The 18,804-nt window shown below is 45.3% G+C and overlaps 1 protein-coding gene across 1 annotated transcript in view; it reads left to right on the forward strand.

Moving 5' to 3' along the window:
* The first annotated feature begins 608 nt into the window (after window positions 1-608).
* BCL11A (BCL11 transcription factor A) overlaps window positions 609-18,804 on the forward strand; it is a 108,615-nt gene continuing 90,419 nt past the window's right edge. The window contains exon 1 of the mRNA XM_074864469.1: window positions 609-650. The gene's annotated coding sequence lies outside the window, so the exon portion shown is untranslated. The remainder of the gene's footprint in view (window positions 651-18,804) is intronic.

Raw genomic sequence — 18,804 nt, forward strand, 5'->3', positions numbered from 1 at the left:
GAAAGTTACTTCTCTTTCATTTTGGAAAGACTACCTCTTTTTTTCCGTCAGGAAACAAAAGCTCATGGTACAGACCATATTTCTTGCAACTTCAACTCTATAAATAACTCTTCTGTAGAGCAACTAAAATACACCAAAATACCAGGTCTAATATAAGCCATGGAGGAAGTTTATGCAGACCTTCTTGTTAATTTGACATTTGCATCAATGCTTAGCGTGCTTCACAATGTATCAGTGGAGAAGCCACACAATTGTAAGTGTGGCATGACTGCACATTCTCAACATTACTGCATTTGCAGCAGGACTGGGTTTGTATAGCTGAACCTGGGTTCAGAGAGAATTTTTACCCTTTCTAGGTATGTACCTCCACTGAAGTTAGAGCAAGAGGTGCAATAAAACACAGTATTAGTACGCTGGACTGAAAAAAAAAAAAACCATCCACATAAATATCTATATCAGTATACAGCAGCCACCAGGATAAAGGAAGTTGTGTTCCAGCTGATGCATGCAGCAGTATCCTGTTGTGGAGAGAAGTGCTGACCACACTTCGCAGCCTTTTGGGCTAGCTGCCTTCAGGTACCTTCTATCAGAATGCATCTCCAAAATGCTTCTTGTCTTCCAGCCTCCTCTGAAGTGTCCTTTGTCTTCAGGTTAGTTATTCTTCATGAAGTTCTCCAAATTTCATGAGAAGCCCAGGGGGTAGTTGACAATACACTGGAACTGAGTAAAGCTGAAATAGTGACTTGGCAATCTGTCTTTGAGAAACTTAACTTTAAAAATTTATTCATTCCTCCTGCATGTGTTTGGAACTCAATCCTGTAGGCATAAATGACGTACAAGCAATGGAGAAAAGGGCTTACTCTGAGGAAGTGCATTTTTTTTTTTCTTCCTCTTTTAAAAATCGTTGCTGCAACTGAGAATTCCAAAATCACTTATACCATTGTGGGGTCAACTCAGCAGTTGTTGGTGTCTAGATGTATTTTTATTTCTTTATATTTTTATATATTTTTTTATTTCTTTAAAATCTTATTTTTTTCAGAAGGTAGATGCTTAGCACAGTTTTGTTTCTTAGCTCAGAAAAATGAGACATTATAAATCACCTATCCCTGTTCAGCTGCTCTTTTGTTTTACCTGCTGTTTATAATGGACCGACTGTACCTAAATAGTCAATAACATCTTTGTTATTAGCTTCAGTATCAGTTTCTTGTGGGTGTCACAAAAGCAGTGAGTCCTGTGTTGCTTTGTGGAGGAAGAACAGGGCCTTACAGGATTGGTTTATGGAGGGGGCAAAGGTGAGAGGAGACCTTCCGGGCAAGTGGCTTTTTGTGTGTGATGCTGATGACGGCTTAGTAGCAGAAGTGAGGGTGCAGGGGCTGTATGGTGAGAGACAAGGATGAGTAAGTGGGGAGGAGAAGCTGGAAGCTCAGAACAAGGCACTTGAAGATGATGTGATGAAACAGTGGGGGATGTTAGAGGAATTTGAAGCACAGAGTAAAATGACTGGGGCAAAAGGCAGGGAATGTTTCCTTCGTAATCTCTGTGGGGTGGAAAGGATCAAGAAGAGCCTGAAGGGAAAAGGTGGGCAGAAAGAAGGGTTATTGTGACATGCTGCCTGGAAAGAAGTGATGAATGTTTTATTCTCTGAAACCAATTACTTTAGAAGAGCCTAAAAGGATGGCAGTCACTTGACTAAACGTGGACACTTGCCTTGTAGGTATTGATAGCTCACCTGATCTAAATTCTCTGTGTAGTAAACAGGGGGGAAAAAATATTTCTAGAACATGCTGTGTTTTGTCTTCAATTAGGTTGAGTTACATTTCCAAGAGTTGGGGTTATTTTCCTCCATGGTCTCTAAAGGGAATCTAGACAATAGCTCAGAACTGGGTGTGCTACTTACATGTATATATATGCTTACACACATGTTTATGGGCCTATATTATACACACCTGCATGAATATCTGAAGTGCAGTGTGATGAAGGGCCCAAGCCCTCAATCCTACCCATGAAAAGGCAGTAGGAGTCCAGTGGTAGCATTTGCTCTTAGCACCTTTGCACCCTGGCTGCAACTCAAACATCAGTCTGGGCAGAGAGTACCTGTGCCCTGGCTGTCCATAGCACCAAGTTGGCATAAAACCCAAACAGTGAGTCTGTGGAGTAATGCCTTTTGGGGCTTAGCAGCCACTGTCATAAATGGATTGGGTTTTTGAGGGCAGGGCTGTTGAAGAACTCTGAGAGTTCTGCAGTTCTTAAAGTTTCTCTTCATTCAGCAGGTTCTGCAACACACAAAAGATCCTGTAAATTGCAGGGCAGTTGATGGTACCAGGTTGTTTTGTTTGGCAGTGCTTAAATGTAAGCTGAGTTCTTCTGAAAATAGGATAACAAAACAGAGGTTGCCTAGCACTTGTAAATAGATGGCTACTCAGACCCAGATTTCTCTAGAAGCCTGCAGTGTACCTGAAAATTAGAAAGCAAGTGTCTCCAGTTGATAAAACCGAAACCAGAGGAACACAACAACACTGTGGTGACTGTAATAGTATGACTGTATTGTGTAATAACTATAATAGTGACAGTAGCTGAAAGTGTAACCTTTAATTACTCTGCCTGTTTCTCCAAACTCTTTAGGAAGGAAAAATAACACCCATTTCACACATGTTGTGAAAATTAAATTTCCCAACAAGCAAGAGCATAGGAATGTCTTTACAATGTCAAACCAAACTCCATTCTAACCCAGTATTTTTTGTCTCCAAGGGTGACCAATAACAGATGCATAAGGGAGACAAGATAAAATGTGGCAAGCAGAGAGTGACACTGTCTGGATTATAATTTTCTCCTTTCAGCAGTCTGCAGATTAGGAATTTTCTGACTCTGGTTTTGCTTTCAAAACATCTTGTATAATAGCCCAGAATTTCCTGTATTAATGCATTTATTTGCTTTAAGATAACTTCTGTCCTCTGGCATCCAGGTCTTCCTATTTAGTTTGGGGTTACGAGCAATGCATTCCAGTTGACTTGGGAGCCTAACACCCATTTGCAAAAATGACATAAGAAACCAGGTGTTTTGAGAGTCACTGGCTATTGTTGATAACAGGAGTTGAGTTCTGCAGCGATTTTGGAAAAATGTTGCCAGAATCTGTGTGGGGCTTTGATAACGAAGAAAGTGAATCAATTTGAACACTGTTGTGTGTTGGGGGGGAAGTAAAAAAGGGATATGTTTCAATTGGAGTTATCCAGGATTTAAGCAGAGAATTTCACATGTGACTCTAGAGAGAACTAAAATAAGATGGGCGAGTAACTTCTCACCTTTCTTCATGCAGGAGGTGTTTGCAAGCGCCACCTTGTAGGGTTTTTGTATCAACCTACAACAAATCTTTGACCTGATGAAGACAGTCCTGCTATCTCCAGGAAAGCAGCAATGACATAGGGGGAGGGGGCGAGACAATCTGATGACAGAAATTACATAACTGCCTGGTTTGTGGTATCAGAATCTCATGATTCCAAGGGGGGAAAAAACCCCACAGGCAATAAGGATATGTTAGCAGCACACACATCTGACATGAGCCAAATTACCACTAACTTCTGGCATGGACAGAGTATCCCAATTGCTGATCAAACTCTGACTTATCTGCCCTGATTATAGAAGCCTTTTTTTCCCACTGAGGACAACCAATAGACAACCTTAGTGAGTATAACAGGTCTCTCCAGGAACATGTCCTGAGCATGCTTCTGAGGGTGTTTTACTGTCGTTGCCACTGGTAGTAGATATCTGTGAAATGCTTACGTGTTGGAGTACTCTAATACCCCTTATAGATGAGGTGGAAGCAAATGGTAACCTGTTTTCTCCATGGCTGGCACAGAAGAGCATAGTACTGTAAAAGATTTATGTGTCAGTCAAAACTCTGGCCTGCTGTGCCTCTCTTATAGGCAGAAATGTGAGTTTCTTTAACTTTTGTCGAAGGGCTGTTGGGGGTGGGGGCCGGGGGCGGATCCCTGTTCTTCCCCTTTTTGTACAGACTTCTCTCCTAGTACTTGCTAAAAGTAGCACTGAAATCAGTCCAGGTCCCTCAACTTCTCCCGAGGCGGGATGTGGAGAGAGGTGAAAGTGTCTACCACAAATACATAATTTTCTTTTCACTTCATTGTTCCCTCTCCATCTGACTTGGCAGGTGTGCTGAGCGGGAATGGTGTGCAAATCGATCCCGAGGCAATCAATGACACGGCAGCTGGCCGGAGCTGAACACCAATGCGTTGATCGCCTCCAAATCAATTCACACACTGCTCTTGCTCAGGTTACCTGCCATTTCAGAAGAAGGGAGGGATGGGGAAGTGAGAAGAAAATTGCACAGAAAGTATTCTGGGACCTTTCTAAATAGGCCACTTATTTGCAACCCTTCCTCTCTGGTATGTGCGTTTATACTAGATGTAAGTATGTGATAAGGTTACAATGCAACGCCTTGTTTGATGACTTAAGACGCTGCTCAAAGGGAGCAGAGCAGGGCTGCAGAGAATGACTGGCAAATTGTGTGGAAGAGACAGAGCGGTCTTGCATCTTCAGTTTTCCACCTTGCGTGTGAGGTATTTAAACTAGTCAAGCATTGCTGTTTGGCTGTGTGCAAGCTGAAATAATCATGCAGGGCACTGTGCCACGGGGAACTGTGGCTCCTAATTTCTGAACACTCCTCAAGGTGAACAGTTTTTGTTTTGCTTTAATAAGCCAGAAGTTGTGCATGTCGAAAGTGCCTTTTGTACAAAGATCTCAATTTACTTGGCAAACTTCCACGCATTAAGTCTCCCTGCTTTGCTGTCAAGGAGTGAGGTATTGTTATCTCCATTAAGAGCAAGTGAGCCAGGAATAAACGCCTTGTCTCTTAGTATTGCTACTGCTTCCTTTTTTTCTTTCCTTTCTGCAGATGGATAGTAGCCCTTAATTTAGAGGGTAGGAGTGTTGGGGCCAGAGATGGTTCTGGCCCCAACAGAACAGGGACGGCACCTCATCCGCATGCCAAAATGAGGACCTCTCCCTTGTTGTTCTCCTGCAAGTGACTGGCAGTGACCCAGTTCAGTGCTGTCCTTAGGGATTTTCTTGTCTGTGCCACAGTTGCCATGGTCCCTAGGGAAGCAGTCAGCAAATAATTTAGGGGTAGGACCACCCAGTGGCCCTGTCTCCCTGCCTGTCACTGACATGATTGTGCCGTTTGCCAGGGTCTCTCGCGTGGGAGCACAGGCACGTATGCCCAGAGGATAATCCAGTGGGGAACCCCGTCCTGCACAAGGGTAGCCATGAATCTGGGTCCTTTGATTTCATACATGCTACTTGTCAGTTGGGGGAAAATAATTAGAGTTGGCCGAGTGAATTGCTCAAAGCAATGCCAAAAAGCAAAGGCAGATCTGCAAAAAAAACTTGAATATCATATGCTCCAGCTCATTTTTCTTCTTAGAGTAACTCTGGTGCTGTATGATTAAAAGGATTCAGAGACTGTCACTGTGCAGGGCCCTGTGTGTCCTCTTATAGTTTAGGGTACCACGAGGCCTTATGTGGCAGAGGAGCCGCATTCCTCTTAAAGCAAAAGGTCGTAACAGCATGCTCAGAACAGGTACAGCCATGTCAATAAGGAAGAACTAGCACTCATTTTGTTAATTAGCCATTAGTTTTAAGGAGTGCTGATGTGCTCGTCTATTTTCAGCAGTCCAATTGCAGCTAGTCATAACAGGAAGTTAAATACTGGCCACTGCCTTAGGAACACATTGGATTACAAGCAATTTGTGGCAGAAGTTGTCTTTTTTTTCTCGGACCTGATGCGATGAGGCCTTATTTCTAACTGGGGAACAAGAGTTCAAAGGTTGCCTGTCACAGGTCCTCTCCTGCTCCAAGGTAAAGCTGGCAGGTGGAGCCAGGCAGGTTACTGTGTGGCAGGGCCCGACAGTGAGCTCTTGCCAGTTGTGACGTATTCTTGGAGTGCAACAGGGGAGCTCTAGGAAGAATTAAGTGTCTGAAACAGCATAAGCACAGTATTTCTTGCTGTTCTGCTAAAGAATGGCATCTTCTGTTGCTATACATAAATTCTAAGAGGATACAAAATAATCTGCTGGTTTGTAATCTGTAGTTAGGGTGTTGTTCTGCATGTGTTTTCTTATAAATTGCATGTAGTAGTCTTCCATATGCTCTTAAATTTTTAAATCTGTAAATGGGGCATGTATTTAAGGCAGGCATTGCTTTGAATTGACAGGCTGCACTAGAGACAGGCCATCTACACAAACATTGCATGGATAGTTTCAAAGTTTTGAGTTTTTGCAAGAGTCCAAATACTGTAGTTGGACAATGTGTAGGAATGGGGCCTGAACTGTGGTGTTGAAGTGAAGGAGACGGAGCAAGCTAATGGAGCGCTTGACTGGTGATGATGCTTTTATCTGTAACAGACATCTCTGAATCCCAGCCGGATGGATCTCACCTACTCAGCATGGATACTAGCTGGATGTGCAAAGGATTAGTGATGGGCTGTTAAGCTTTCAGAGCCATCTAGAACTTTTTGTTTGGTGCTGGCTTTCATGAGAGAGTCCTGTCTATCGTGATTACATCACAGCACAGGGCTTGCTGGCAGCATCTGGAGAGGGCTACCATGGCGATGCTTTGAGTTATATGCCAAATTTAGTGTTCCTTATAGGTATGGAAAGTATGCAAATAGCCATATATATGGCTTACAGAGTCTCCCAGCCCTTGGAGCACTCATTTAATAACCCCTTTGGAGCTGGAGTTGCAGACAAGCTGGAGAGAGACAGTTGTCCTACTAAACTGAGTCTGGAGATGCTAATGTCCATGGAAAACTAGGAGGGGTGGCATGACCAAAGGTTCTCACAATTACCTAATTAATGGTACTCATTTAACATGCCAGTGTGCTTCACCTGCTGCTTTGTGTGATAGGGAAATGATCTTTACCATCTTGAGAATGGTTCTTGAGGACTCTTTGTGTTATGAGAATCACCCACACCTGGCTTTCATCCATTAGATAATTCAAGCTCTAGGGCATGTGTCCATGTTGAAGTGTAAACTGAAACATTATCACTCTAAGCTGCCCAGCTCTGGTCTCAGAAAAACCGATGGGGCTTTACTGAGCAAGCCTAGTGTTGCCTGGAGTTGGGCCAAGGTCGGAGCAAGGTGTAAATCTTTGTCTTCTGGCCCCCCTCTGCCTCTCGCCGGCTTGAGCTGCTTTCCTGGGGTCTGAACTGAGAAACAGCTCTATGCAGTGGTAGAGCTATTTACTGTAATCCCAGTGGTCACAGACTGCTATGGGACACCCCTCAGAACTGGGGGACTCCAGCAGATGCTGAACTCAAGCTGTGGAGGTGCTGTCATGGCAGGGAAAAAGCCCCATCGTTAAGGCAAAAGGGCATGGTGTTTTTCTGGTAGAGATAATGATGGTGTTTATACTATATTGGCTTTGTGAGACTTATAGAATCATCTTCTAAAATAGCTGAAGTCTCTACTGAACTTGAGCCTTTTGGTTATAGCTCTTGTTGAGCTCAGAAGGTCTGTTTGGTATATTTTCCCACCTCTGGAGTGTGGGGATGGAAGATAATAAGACCTACTGACTCCTCCCTTGTCATTACACCCTTAAAAACATTCCCATAGTTGGCTGTTGCTGGGAAGTAAAAGCCCAGATTGGGACTGTTTTCTTATCCTAGAGCACAGGCTCTCTCTCTCCCCTCTTGACTGTGGTTCCTCTGCTGTCCCAGTAACACACTTGGCTCTGGCCCAGGAAGGTGGCTGTATTCTCTTGTACCTCTTCCGTGGCCTGATGGAGCCTCTCCTCCTGCAGGCCTTTGGTGAACGACTGGGGCAGGCAGGCAGGGAAGAAATGAAAGGAGAATAGGGGGGAAGAAAAGCCTGATTAACTTATGCTCAAGTTCTGACTTTGGCCTCTAATTTCTCCAACTGGGAGCTGGTCCTTGAGCCTTCATAGGGGAGCTCTGTAGCTCCTGCATTCTCTCATTATTCCCCCCCTCCCAGGGCCTCTCCATTTAAATTGCCACATTTCATTCTTCTCGCTCAATCTGAGCACTGACACAGAATGGAAATGCAATGCCACCTGACCCAGCTGACCGATAATGCCTGAGAAAATTGTACGTTCATCCCCATAATCAGACTTAAGAGATGCAAGGAAATAAAACAGAACCTGCCACAATCCCAATTATTTCTCCATCTGATAATTGTATAACCTGGTGTGGGAGGGTACAGCGGTAACTTGACTAGTCTTGTACAACCTCTGTCATGTGTCCTGCCTGCTCATGGTCCTCATGCTTCAGGATAAACACGGATGGCTGAGGGTGGGTGTTGCAGGGACTCTGTGCGATGCCCCTTGATGAGTGTTTGCAGGGTTGTCTCCTGTGTAGCAGATTCTCAGGGAGATGTGTTCAAGGGTGTGGTGGTGGGGATGGAGGGTGGGCTTTCTGTGGTCTCAGCAGTGTGAACTTTCAACCACAGCAAGGTCACAGTAGTGGACCTGAGGCACCTGTTTGATCTACCATCCTCTGCTTCGGGTGACTTTTGTCATCCTGAAGCCAGGGTGGGAAATATGCCAGGGCCCCCTGAGCCCCGCCTTGGGCTACTGCACTATGAGATGTACCCCAATTCTGCACGAGTTCCTCGGGGAGAGGACAGGGTGCACTGGAAGGGGGAGAAACAGCATGTAGCTGAGCGGTGTCACCCTCCAAAGGTGTCATACTTCTCCCGGGGTGCTGGAAGAACTTTCCTTTATAGCAGAATTTAGGGCTTGTTCAACTCTGCAGGACTCCCAGTTGTCCCTCTGTCCTGCGCTGCTCTCCCACTACCCGAGGGCCAAAATTCCTCAAGGGTCAGAGCAGGAGTTGAGTGTTGCCTGCTCCCGCTGACACTTCACTTGCTCCAGACGCAGCTCAGCACTCCAACTTTATTCTGGCCCGGGGCCTGACCCCGCCCGGCGTCTGGGGCGGGGGGGATGCCCCGGGGGGGGTGCCCCCGAGCCCCGCGCACCCGGCGTGTGTGTGGGGGTGCCCCCGAGCCGCAGCCGCCCGGGGAGGGGGGTGCCCGCCCGGAGGGTGCCCCCGAGCCCAGCGGCGGGCCGGGGCCGCAGTGCCGCGCTCCCGCCTCACGGGGGCGCCGCCGGCCCGCGGACGCGGCGGCGGGACAAAAGCGCGGCGGAGCCGCCGGCCCCGCCCCGGGCTGGGGCTCACCCGGGGGGGCGGTGGCGACGGGGGGGTGTGGGGGTGTGGAGGAGGGCGGCCAGGAGAGTTGGTGGTGGCGGAGGCTTCCCGGTGATTCATGCCCGGCGTTTGCAGCTCGCTGGTTGCGTTATTGAACCTTCACGCCGGAGGAAAAGCCCGAGAAGGACGGAATCTTTTTTTTTTTTTTTTTTTTTTTTTTTTTTTAAGAGCACATGAGCGTGATGCTTTTGGGCAGGATCCCATCAGTTGCTTTGCCAGGCCGGAGTGGGCCGGGGCGGGAAATCGTTGTACTTTCATTCCCCTCTTTGATCCCAGCCGGTATGTAAAAGAATTGCAATTACACTTAGGCAGCACCTTTTACCCCACAGCATCCAAATTCAAATACAAACCTGAAGATCGGCTTCTTCCTTTTTAATTTTTTTCTTCCTTCTTTTTTTTTTTTTTTTTTTTTTTAAGGTCCTGCAAAAAGTTAAGCGAGCGGACGCTCTGGCTTTTTCCTCCTCTTCCCTTTGCGATCTCCCTTTTGTTGGTTGTATGGGCTGAAGTCCCCTGGGTGGCAGCCCGAGCTACTCATTCATCATCATAACAACCGTTTAGTGTAAAATTAACAACAACTTAACTACTACAGCAATAAACATGGTCCTGCATTACCACAGATTGATGAGGATTACTTAGTTACAATCAGCTGGGGCACAGACAGGGGAGGAGAAATGCTGCCAAATCGATAGCTTTCCCAAAGTTTAAAACTTAACCTCCTCCCTTTAGTGTTGCTGATGCTCGGGGGCTTGTTGTGGCCCAGTTGGGAGGAGGAAAAGGGAGGGAGGGGAATTTCCTTCCCTCCCCCCGGAAAGTTGGCACTTAGTATTTGCTTTGTGGGAAGAAGAGGACAAAGTCTATTTCTTAGCGTGTGTATCTGTTCACACACCTGGTTTTTTCAGCTTGTACCTTGAAAAAGGTCCGATTGGTCGATTATGTGGCCTTAAATTCTTTCACTGTTTAAATTCGCGGCTTAACCTTCTAAAATGCAGCAGCGACCCCTAAACGAGCTGACAATCGATCCCAAAACAACAATGCACGAGAAGAGGGACTCTTGGGCAAATCGGTCCGGACGCCGGCTAATACAATATGTTGGGTATCTGGCACTCATTTCCCATGTAAACGCAAAAACGCTCGTCAGGAGAAACAAAGGACAAGGGGGAAACAGTTAAGTACACCTAGAGCTGCATCCAAACAAAAGAAGAAAAAAGCCTAAACAAACCCAAGGTTTTCTCTTTCTCCCTGAGCCAAGTAATCCCTTTGATTACATCTAATACCTGCCAAAACCCAGATGGTATGCCCACCCATCTCACAGTGTGATAATGCCACATTGTGAAATCTATCCATTAATATTAATTGTCAGCTAGAGAATCTGTCTGAACTACTAAAGCTCGAGGTTGCCTTGAGAAAGCAGGGCATGATTTAGCAGGGATTTTAAGATAATTCTTATTCTTTCGTTCTCTATCTCACATACATAGAATGTTAAACAACAGCCCTAGAATGCAATTCCGATTCCTGCCTCTCTCAAATCTGGTCTTAAACCACTGTGTGCTTGGGGTCTCCACCTGCTGACCAAAATATTACCTTAAATTGCTGTGGGTGTGCAGGCTCTGCATAGGTACATCTTACTGCACTGACTGAATCCTGACTCCCTGCTCAAAGACAGATGTGCCCTACCATGCACATGTGACTTTTCTTCTGTCTTTCCATCGCTCCCCCACCACCCTCTCAATAATGGACTTGATAATCCTGGAGAATTACTGGAGAAGTCTTTTGGAAACTCTTTTTTTCGTTTTATTATACACATTGCAAGCTCAGTGGGCGAAGACGGTGGGAAAAGAGAGAGAAAAAGAGTGTAGAAAAAAGCGATAGTGTAGCGATGGAGCTGCCCTTCTAAAATTTTGAGGAACTACAGCTGGGTTTGAGACAACAAGGTCCCCATATCCTCTGAAAAGAGAGAAGGGGAAGTGTGGGAGGAGGTAGAATGAGTACCTATCACCATACATCATGTTAGCTCTTGCCAGCTCGTTTCAAGCCCTGTTTTTGGAATAATAGTAGTCATTATTTGTTAGAATGCCTGGCTCTTCTCATTCACCTGTAGGCCTCAAACTGTTTTAGACTGACTGTGGCTCTGCTGACACGCAAGAAAGGAATCCTAGGATCCTGCTGTGGCCCAGACGCAACCCCACAGAGGCAGGTTGTGGCCTCGGACAGTGCTGAACTGTCCAGGAAAGCCATGATAAATTTTGATGTACGCAGTTCTCAAAACAGCAGCAGCTCCTGGCTTCTCACTAGATATCACCGATTTTACCTGGGTGAGGGATGAGCTCTAAATGTCGGTCCTGAAGACATAAACATTTGTGTTTCAACCCCTAGTCAAGCTGCTTTGTTACAAATCTCTAGCACAGATGCTATATGTACTGGTGGCTCGATGTAAGCTGGCACTTCGAGGATAGAGTAAAAAACCTATGCAAACAAGACTGTGGCAAAGCTACCGGGGCCTGGAAATTCAGGTTCCAAAGTCTGCTATTCCGTCCTTCCCTCATTCCTTTGCATCTGGCTATTCTGCAGCAATTTAGGTAATAAGGCTCTTTGAAATGGGAACAGTCAGGCATATAAATATATGAATATGTAAATCAGATTTGTATTATCAGAGGTTCATATCAGTATAGGTGTGCATGAGGACGTGTTTCTTTCTTTGTCGTTTTTCTTCCCACCAAAAACCTTTGTGGCTCATTTGTCTCCTTGCAGTGGGACCTGGGTCTCTTGGGACCCTACCAAAAGAGCTTTTTGGTCGCTTTTTTGACGGCTGCAGCTCCTTGGAAAGGTACAAACTGCACTTACCCAACACCACCCAGACAACACATTGGCATGGGCTTCACAGAATGCCTGAAAACCTGCATCGCTTTCCCAAGAAGCTGCCACCACCCCCACCACCAGCTCGTATGTCACGAACAGCCAGCCTGGGCCTGCTCTGTGTTACTTTTGCATCCTCTCTCTGGTATCAGCTGAGCGACACCAGGGAGAAAGAGATGCGAAATAAAAGTGGAACAAAGGACCCCTTTCCCGCCACCGCTGAAGGTGGTGACAAGAGCCCTGCTGACTTCAGCAACGCTAATGTTGTTAAGAATAGGTCTATCCTAAATTCATTGTTGCGTCTGCAGCTCGTGTGGACTTATCTTGACTTACAACGTGTGTGCACATGCACGGTGAGGGGAAACGTACAGTTTTTGGCAATTGAAAGTTTAATCAAAAGGCCACTTCTCCCATCTGTTGTTTTTGGGCCCAGCCTCCCGAGGGTCAGCTTGATGACATTTCATGCTGCTTCTAATCAATTTTATACCAGGAAGCAGTGTGAGAGCTGACTACCAGAGAGCTGGAGTGGCATGGAGCTCAGCACTGGGAACAGAGCTGGAAAAATATGTTGGGGATTTTGGGGCATAAACAAATGTTTCCTAATCTGGTCTGCAACTCTGTCAGGCATGTACCGACAAGCAAATGTCGATTGGAGCTGAAAACCAGCAGGTTCTACTACAGCGTAACCTGTAAATCCACATCTTGACAGGCATGTTGTGGTACGTAGAGCTATAGTCTCCGGGAAATAAGGTAACACAGGAATCAGATCATGGAATCAAATAGTGTGATTATCGCTGCTTTTTTGCTTTGTATAGCCAAAGGAAGCAGATAGTAGTCTGTATTCATTATTTCCTCTATGACTCTTTAGACCAGACTTGATTTTTTGGAGCTTGTAGCCCTGGAGGATTAAATGATTTGGAAGACCCGGACCTTTTTTCGTTGGTCTGTTTCTCCCCCATATCCTTTCCATCCTGTGATTGTCTCTTTCGTGGCTGGGCAAACACAGGTAGGTATGTACTCACTTCCTGGGGGCTCTGTTCCTTGCTCCACACTCCTTGTAGAGAACCACATGGGAACCACATGTAAGAAGAAGAAGAGCTAAGAGTAGTGGGGTCAGAGCTGGAGCAAGACTTCTCAGCAGGGCTGGCAAGACTGAATTTTGCTGCCTCAGCCGTGAGATCTTGGGACCAGGCTTGGTGACCTTGGAGCTGTCAGAGGTTAGAAGGTGGGGAAAGACTGCTGCTGTCAGAAGGGAGCTGCTTTTTGCAGCCACCTCAAGCACTCACTCTGTGGCAGCCACAGCAGCAGTAACCCTGACTTCGTGGCACTTCACAGACCCTGCCTGGTTGCTGTTGTAGTCAGCTGCTGGCCCTGTCCCTTGAAATACAGGAATTTTATTTATCCAGAAGACCCTTCAAATATCAGGAAGAATCTGCAGGAGATACAGTTGAGCTTGGTGCTCATGCTCTGCGGTGTGCTTTTGGCAATGTGAAACTTTCATTTACGGGGATTTCTAACGCGTTTGCGGGCAGAAAATGCAAACAGCACAGCTCCCTGGGCTGCACTGACCTCTGCTTTTCAAGCAGATTATCCCTACACGGTTCTCAGTGGAACCTGTAGGCTTGTAAGCTAAAGAAGCCCCATTAAAATCACAACATAGAGTTTCCATCGCATGCAGTCATGACTCTGGTGATGTCCAGGGCTGGTGCTTCTGACCAACAGTTGTTACTTTCTAAGGACAGGTTTCCCTCAGCACAGGCAAAACTACTAGGGAGGCTTACTGCCTGTACCGGCAGCGAGGGATCTGCAGGATGCCGAGCAGCTGACTTGATTCCAAAGCTCGTTTCTGGGCTAAGGAACGAGCTTCCTGAAGAGCTAATAGTGGACAGTTTGGGATGAAGCTCGCCATGTTGCATCTGTTTTGAAAATAAACTGTTTTATCTGACAGGGAAGAGGTAAAATACTGATTTTTATTTTAGCATATACATGCTACTCTTAACGGCGTATCTGGGGGATATTATGAGCGTGGTCCACCCTGGAGGGCAGCTCTTTAGCGATGCAAATAGTTCTGATGGTTTGGGCTTTTCTCAGTTTAAGGCATTATCTGTTTGTTTGCTCCTCTTGCAGAGCAAAGCTGGGAGAAGGCATCGTGTTCCAGCATTTCAGCTGCTTCAGTGCCAAGTATTAGACCAAACTTAACCTTCATCAGCAGTTTAATCTAATGGTGTGGTTCTGTAGCTGATTTAAATCAGTACTGCACTGGTTTGCTCTCTTCTCTGCCCTGCAGCTGTGTGCTCTTGTTGTGTGCTGCTTCTGGTGCTCACCTTTCCCTTCACTTGCTCGACACAGCTTGCTAAACCAGCAGAAAACCGTCTCGGCAAAAGGTATCAAGTAATTTTTTTTTTTTTTTTTGTTGGCTTAGAGAGCTGAATGAGGTCAGCAAGGTGGCAGTGCCAAACCTGGGATGCTGTGTGGACAGGTGTGAATTCCACAAGATGGGTGAGCCACCCGAATAGCTCACCGCTGCCGGGAAAACTCTTCCCAAAAGTGGTGCCGTGCCACCCCTGTGGATGGTGGACTTGGCCGGCCTGTGGAGTCACAGCTTTCCGAGGGAGATTCCCAGAGGATTCCCTGTCGTGGGCCTTGGTGACTTGCCCAAGGTTACAAAGACGGACAGTGGCAGAGCCAAAATCCCAAACTAACTGCAGAGGAACAAAACCTCATTCCTTTCTGTAGTTTAAATCAAAGTTTTATTTTGACTGACAGAAGCCAAAAAGGAGCTCGATGCACCTTAGAATAAACATACTTGGAAAGCAACATCCTGGACTAAGATCTTTTTCTCCAAGCACCTTTTGTTGCAGTAAACCACAAAACGCAGCCTTTTAGCCGGTGGGAAGGGATGCAGTTCCCTGAACTTCCACTGGGCTCCTCTGCTGTTACAGCCAACAGAAACGCCAATTAAACGCTTCCTACTCTGAACGGAGCTAGTTTCCAGTTGAGATCCCAGCCTGTAGACTCGGTATTGTTTCTGTCCAGAGGTCTGTATTACCAAAACTGACAGGTGTCACGGGGGTTACTCTGTTCTTAGGACTATTTTGATTTTTTTTTTTTTAAATCCTGAAATATTAAAAATATCTGAGAAGAAAAGGTGTTTCTAAGATACTGGAAATCCTGTTACGTGGCACCGTTCTGTTTTCCAGGCTGTCCAGATGATAGGTTATGGATGATATTGAAGCTCAGAATTATACAATGACTATCGTGTTAGACTTACACAATGAATACAGTGCCCTCTGGTTGAAGCAGGTTTCTTTTCCTATTCATGTTTATTTTATGCCTAAGTGAAACGAGACCTTAGTTTTATATATTCTCTCTATATAAATATTTCTCGATCTTTTTTTTCAAGTGTTCATGAAAAATATGACAAGATGTCCACCAAGGTCACAAATGCAAGCATAAATAGCTGCAATTTAACATCAGCAGTTAGCAAACAAGATACCCTCGAGGTAAGGAGGCTGATAAAAAGAGGGCAGCGATGTATTAAAGATGCATTATTTGGGGGTCTATGGATATAATTTAGGCTTCGCAACAAGGTCAGACTGATTTAATTCTCTCTGCAAAGGTCAGTCCAAGGCCTGGCTGTACTAACCTCTGTGCTCTCCATCTGTCTGCACTCCAAGCCAGACACTTTGAATAGGTGATTGTGTGTTCATGAGTGGATACAAACACATTGAAATTACCTCCAGGTCTGCGCCTCCCAAAGTGTTTACTTGGAGCCACCGCTGACCCTGGAGTAGCTGGTACCTATGGAACTTTACACTTGGCTGCTGCTTTGAGGTGTTGGGAAGAACATCTGATATTCATGATTTCCTAATATTGCAAGTGCAGATGAGTATTCAGCTTCATAAATGCGTCATTGTAGTGTCATAAACTCTTTATGCAGGTTTATTCTGTGACCCTTGAAACATGATTTTTTTTTTTTTTTTCCAGTACTGGCAAAAGTACAATAAAGGGGGAAAAAAACCCCCACAACCCTTACAGTATTCAGTTTTTCCAAAATGAGGAAAAATGAAGAATCTGGTGTTTGTGGACATCTTTATTTGATAGTCTGGGTCTTTTAAAAATCTTCCTCCATAAGCAGGGAATCCTTTAAAAATAATTGACAGGACAAAATAAATATGCAATGTGCTGGTATCTGTTAGTCATTTTCTTGTTGCTTTTTTCACTTCATGCTAAACATTTCTGAATTCTCTTTTCATTTTAAGTAGGAAACGGGTTTATTAATCTGAATGCAACAACTAGAGAAAATGAGGCCAGTGAATGCTTTGAGCTTTCAATAAATATTTAGCTCACTGAAATAGCCACACACAGTAAATATCGCTTGCTTTCATGAAAAAAGACCTGTTAAGTTTAGTGGAAGATACCCTTAATTTTGGAGAGAGTAAGAGACCTAATTTTTACCTGTATGATTTGGACTAGAAGGCAGTTATGAATTGATATTGCTTTCATTTTAGGTGGAGGGTACAAAGGTGAAATTATATAAAATGGTAAAAAATAATTGAATGTACTATGCTAAAAAACAAAACAAAGAAAAAAGGCTCCACACGGTGCTGTCTCTGAGGTACTGTAAGTCTTCCTTAGGTACAATGTTTATATACACCTGGTTTCAGTAATTATTTTACATTCACACAGTAAACAGTTTCAAAAGTAAAAAAGGGGGATCTGGTTTTGAACCAACAAAATCCAAATCAAGGAATTCAGAGCTTAGAATGCAACTTTCCATAGAGTATCTCATCCTGTGTTGTCTCGAGGCTGCCTACTGTAAAGTCACCTAAAAAGAACTGCAAGAACAATAATACAGATCATAACAAAGTACTTTAAGTCAGATTTTCAGATTTCTGCCTGTATTCCTCAGTTTAAATAACACCCCTGGTAAACAAATTCTGATCTTAAATGATAAAGGCTTTTTTTTTCCAGGTATCTTACGAAATCAGCCATTGCTCTTGTGCATGATGTGTGCTGATGATATCGGAGATAGTGTTTGGCTCTTGAGGCTGGTTCAGTGGCCCTGCTTTTTTTAAATTAGATGAAGGCAGGGAGAGTATCTGTGCAGAGATCACCAAAAGATTTAGGAAAGTGGGACAGTGCAGAACCCTATTTTTCTAGAATAGTCAATGTCTGACCCCACACCCCCATGCACACACATGTGAGTGCACCCACACTCGTGCACACCCACTTCCATTTACTTTCTAAGAGACTGCACTGGTGGCCAGCTCACATTTTCTCTAGGTTCAAGGGTTGTTGGAACACCTCTTCTTTTGGGAAGTGTGTTGCTGTGCTTGGATTAGCCATGGGGAATGGCTGGGGAGTGACACAAGAAGTCACTCTCCTGCGAGAGACAAACACGCAGCCTCTGCGGGGCCCTGTCTCCCGCTGGCCGAAGCAGCTGGTAGGTGAACTCGGGTTCTTTTAACTGAGTGGGTGTTTTTAGAGTAATTACTATTTGTGGTATTGTTGTTTAGCTACAGCAGTATTAAGGTATTCATTTACGCCAACTGTTTGCTTTAAAATACTTTGTGGGTGAGCTTTTATTGCTCAGGAACGGTGCCAGATGGACAGTCCTGAGGAACAAAGTCCTCACGCTATCTACGGAACAGGTATGGCACAGGCAGTGGCCACATCAAGTTTTCCTCCTCGATCTCCCTCTGCCACCAGCCTGATCTCAGGAAGGACAAGCTCAGGAGGAAGAGGGCACCGCAGAGTCTGTGCCTCTTCACCTCCACGGGGCTTCTCCCTGAGGCTACTCGGGATCAGGCTCTTGGCAACTTCTTAAAGCATCCTTCCTAGAAGGAGCAGTTGCTGTCTACTGCATGAATCCACACCAAACAGGCTTTACAAATGTTTCTGACTCCAGCACCTAGAGCTGTAATAGCCCTTTTTGAAGCAGTTCTCTTCCTTCAACTAGGGGAGGGGTGCAGTTTCCAACAGAGATTGAGCACCTCGAGGAGGTGGTAATGTCCATCCTTGTGTCAATACTGTAAGCCATTCGGGCAGAACAAAATAACCTGTTGTACCTGGTTCCTTAATGACAGTCCCTGTCCTTTGTTTGCTACTCGCTTAGAGTGGCACACAGCTTATCAGATGTCTAGTGTGGACTGCTTTGTAAGGCAGAGGCACTGCTCTACAGGCTTTCCATCCCAAAGCCTGGCTGGCTTCTCACTTTCCTGAAAAACCAAGCCCAGGCCAGGCTGAAAAAGCCACCAGCCCTGTCAGCTCTCAGGACATGTGCTTATCTACCTGAATGACACACTGTTTTCCACAAAGCCTGAGTAGGCTCTGGGCCTTAGGCTAGAATGGCTTGGGTTTAGAATGGAAACACTGACAACCCTTAATAATACAATACTGGCAACTTCCACTCTAGGGTGGTTGCTGCTGTGGCAGCTTCTTCATCTGGGAAAGACCAGTCAAACTACAGCACTGCTGCTTGTGCTTTGCTTATGTTCTGCACACTCGAAAAGGAAAACAGAAAGAAAAACTGGGAGTCTCATAAAAACATGTGTTTTTCTCAGCATAGCAGGGAGTTCTGAGTTGCCCTCACGCTGCGCTCTGAGGGGCCGTAGGAGTTTAAGGGTTCAGGCTTACCTCGTCTCAAAGAACACATTTTCCCTTTGAAACACAAAAATCTTACGCCACAAAAATGGGCAGCTACTTTTTGATCATG

The sequence above is a fragment of the Strix uralensis genome, chromosome 3 (genome assembly GCF_047716275.1).
Source record: "Strix uralensis isolate ZFMK-TIS-50842 chromosome 3, bStrUra1, whole genome shotgun sequence".
Lineage (NCBI taxonomy): Eukaryota > Metazoa > Chordata > Aves > Strigiformes > Strigidae > Strix > Strix uralensis.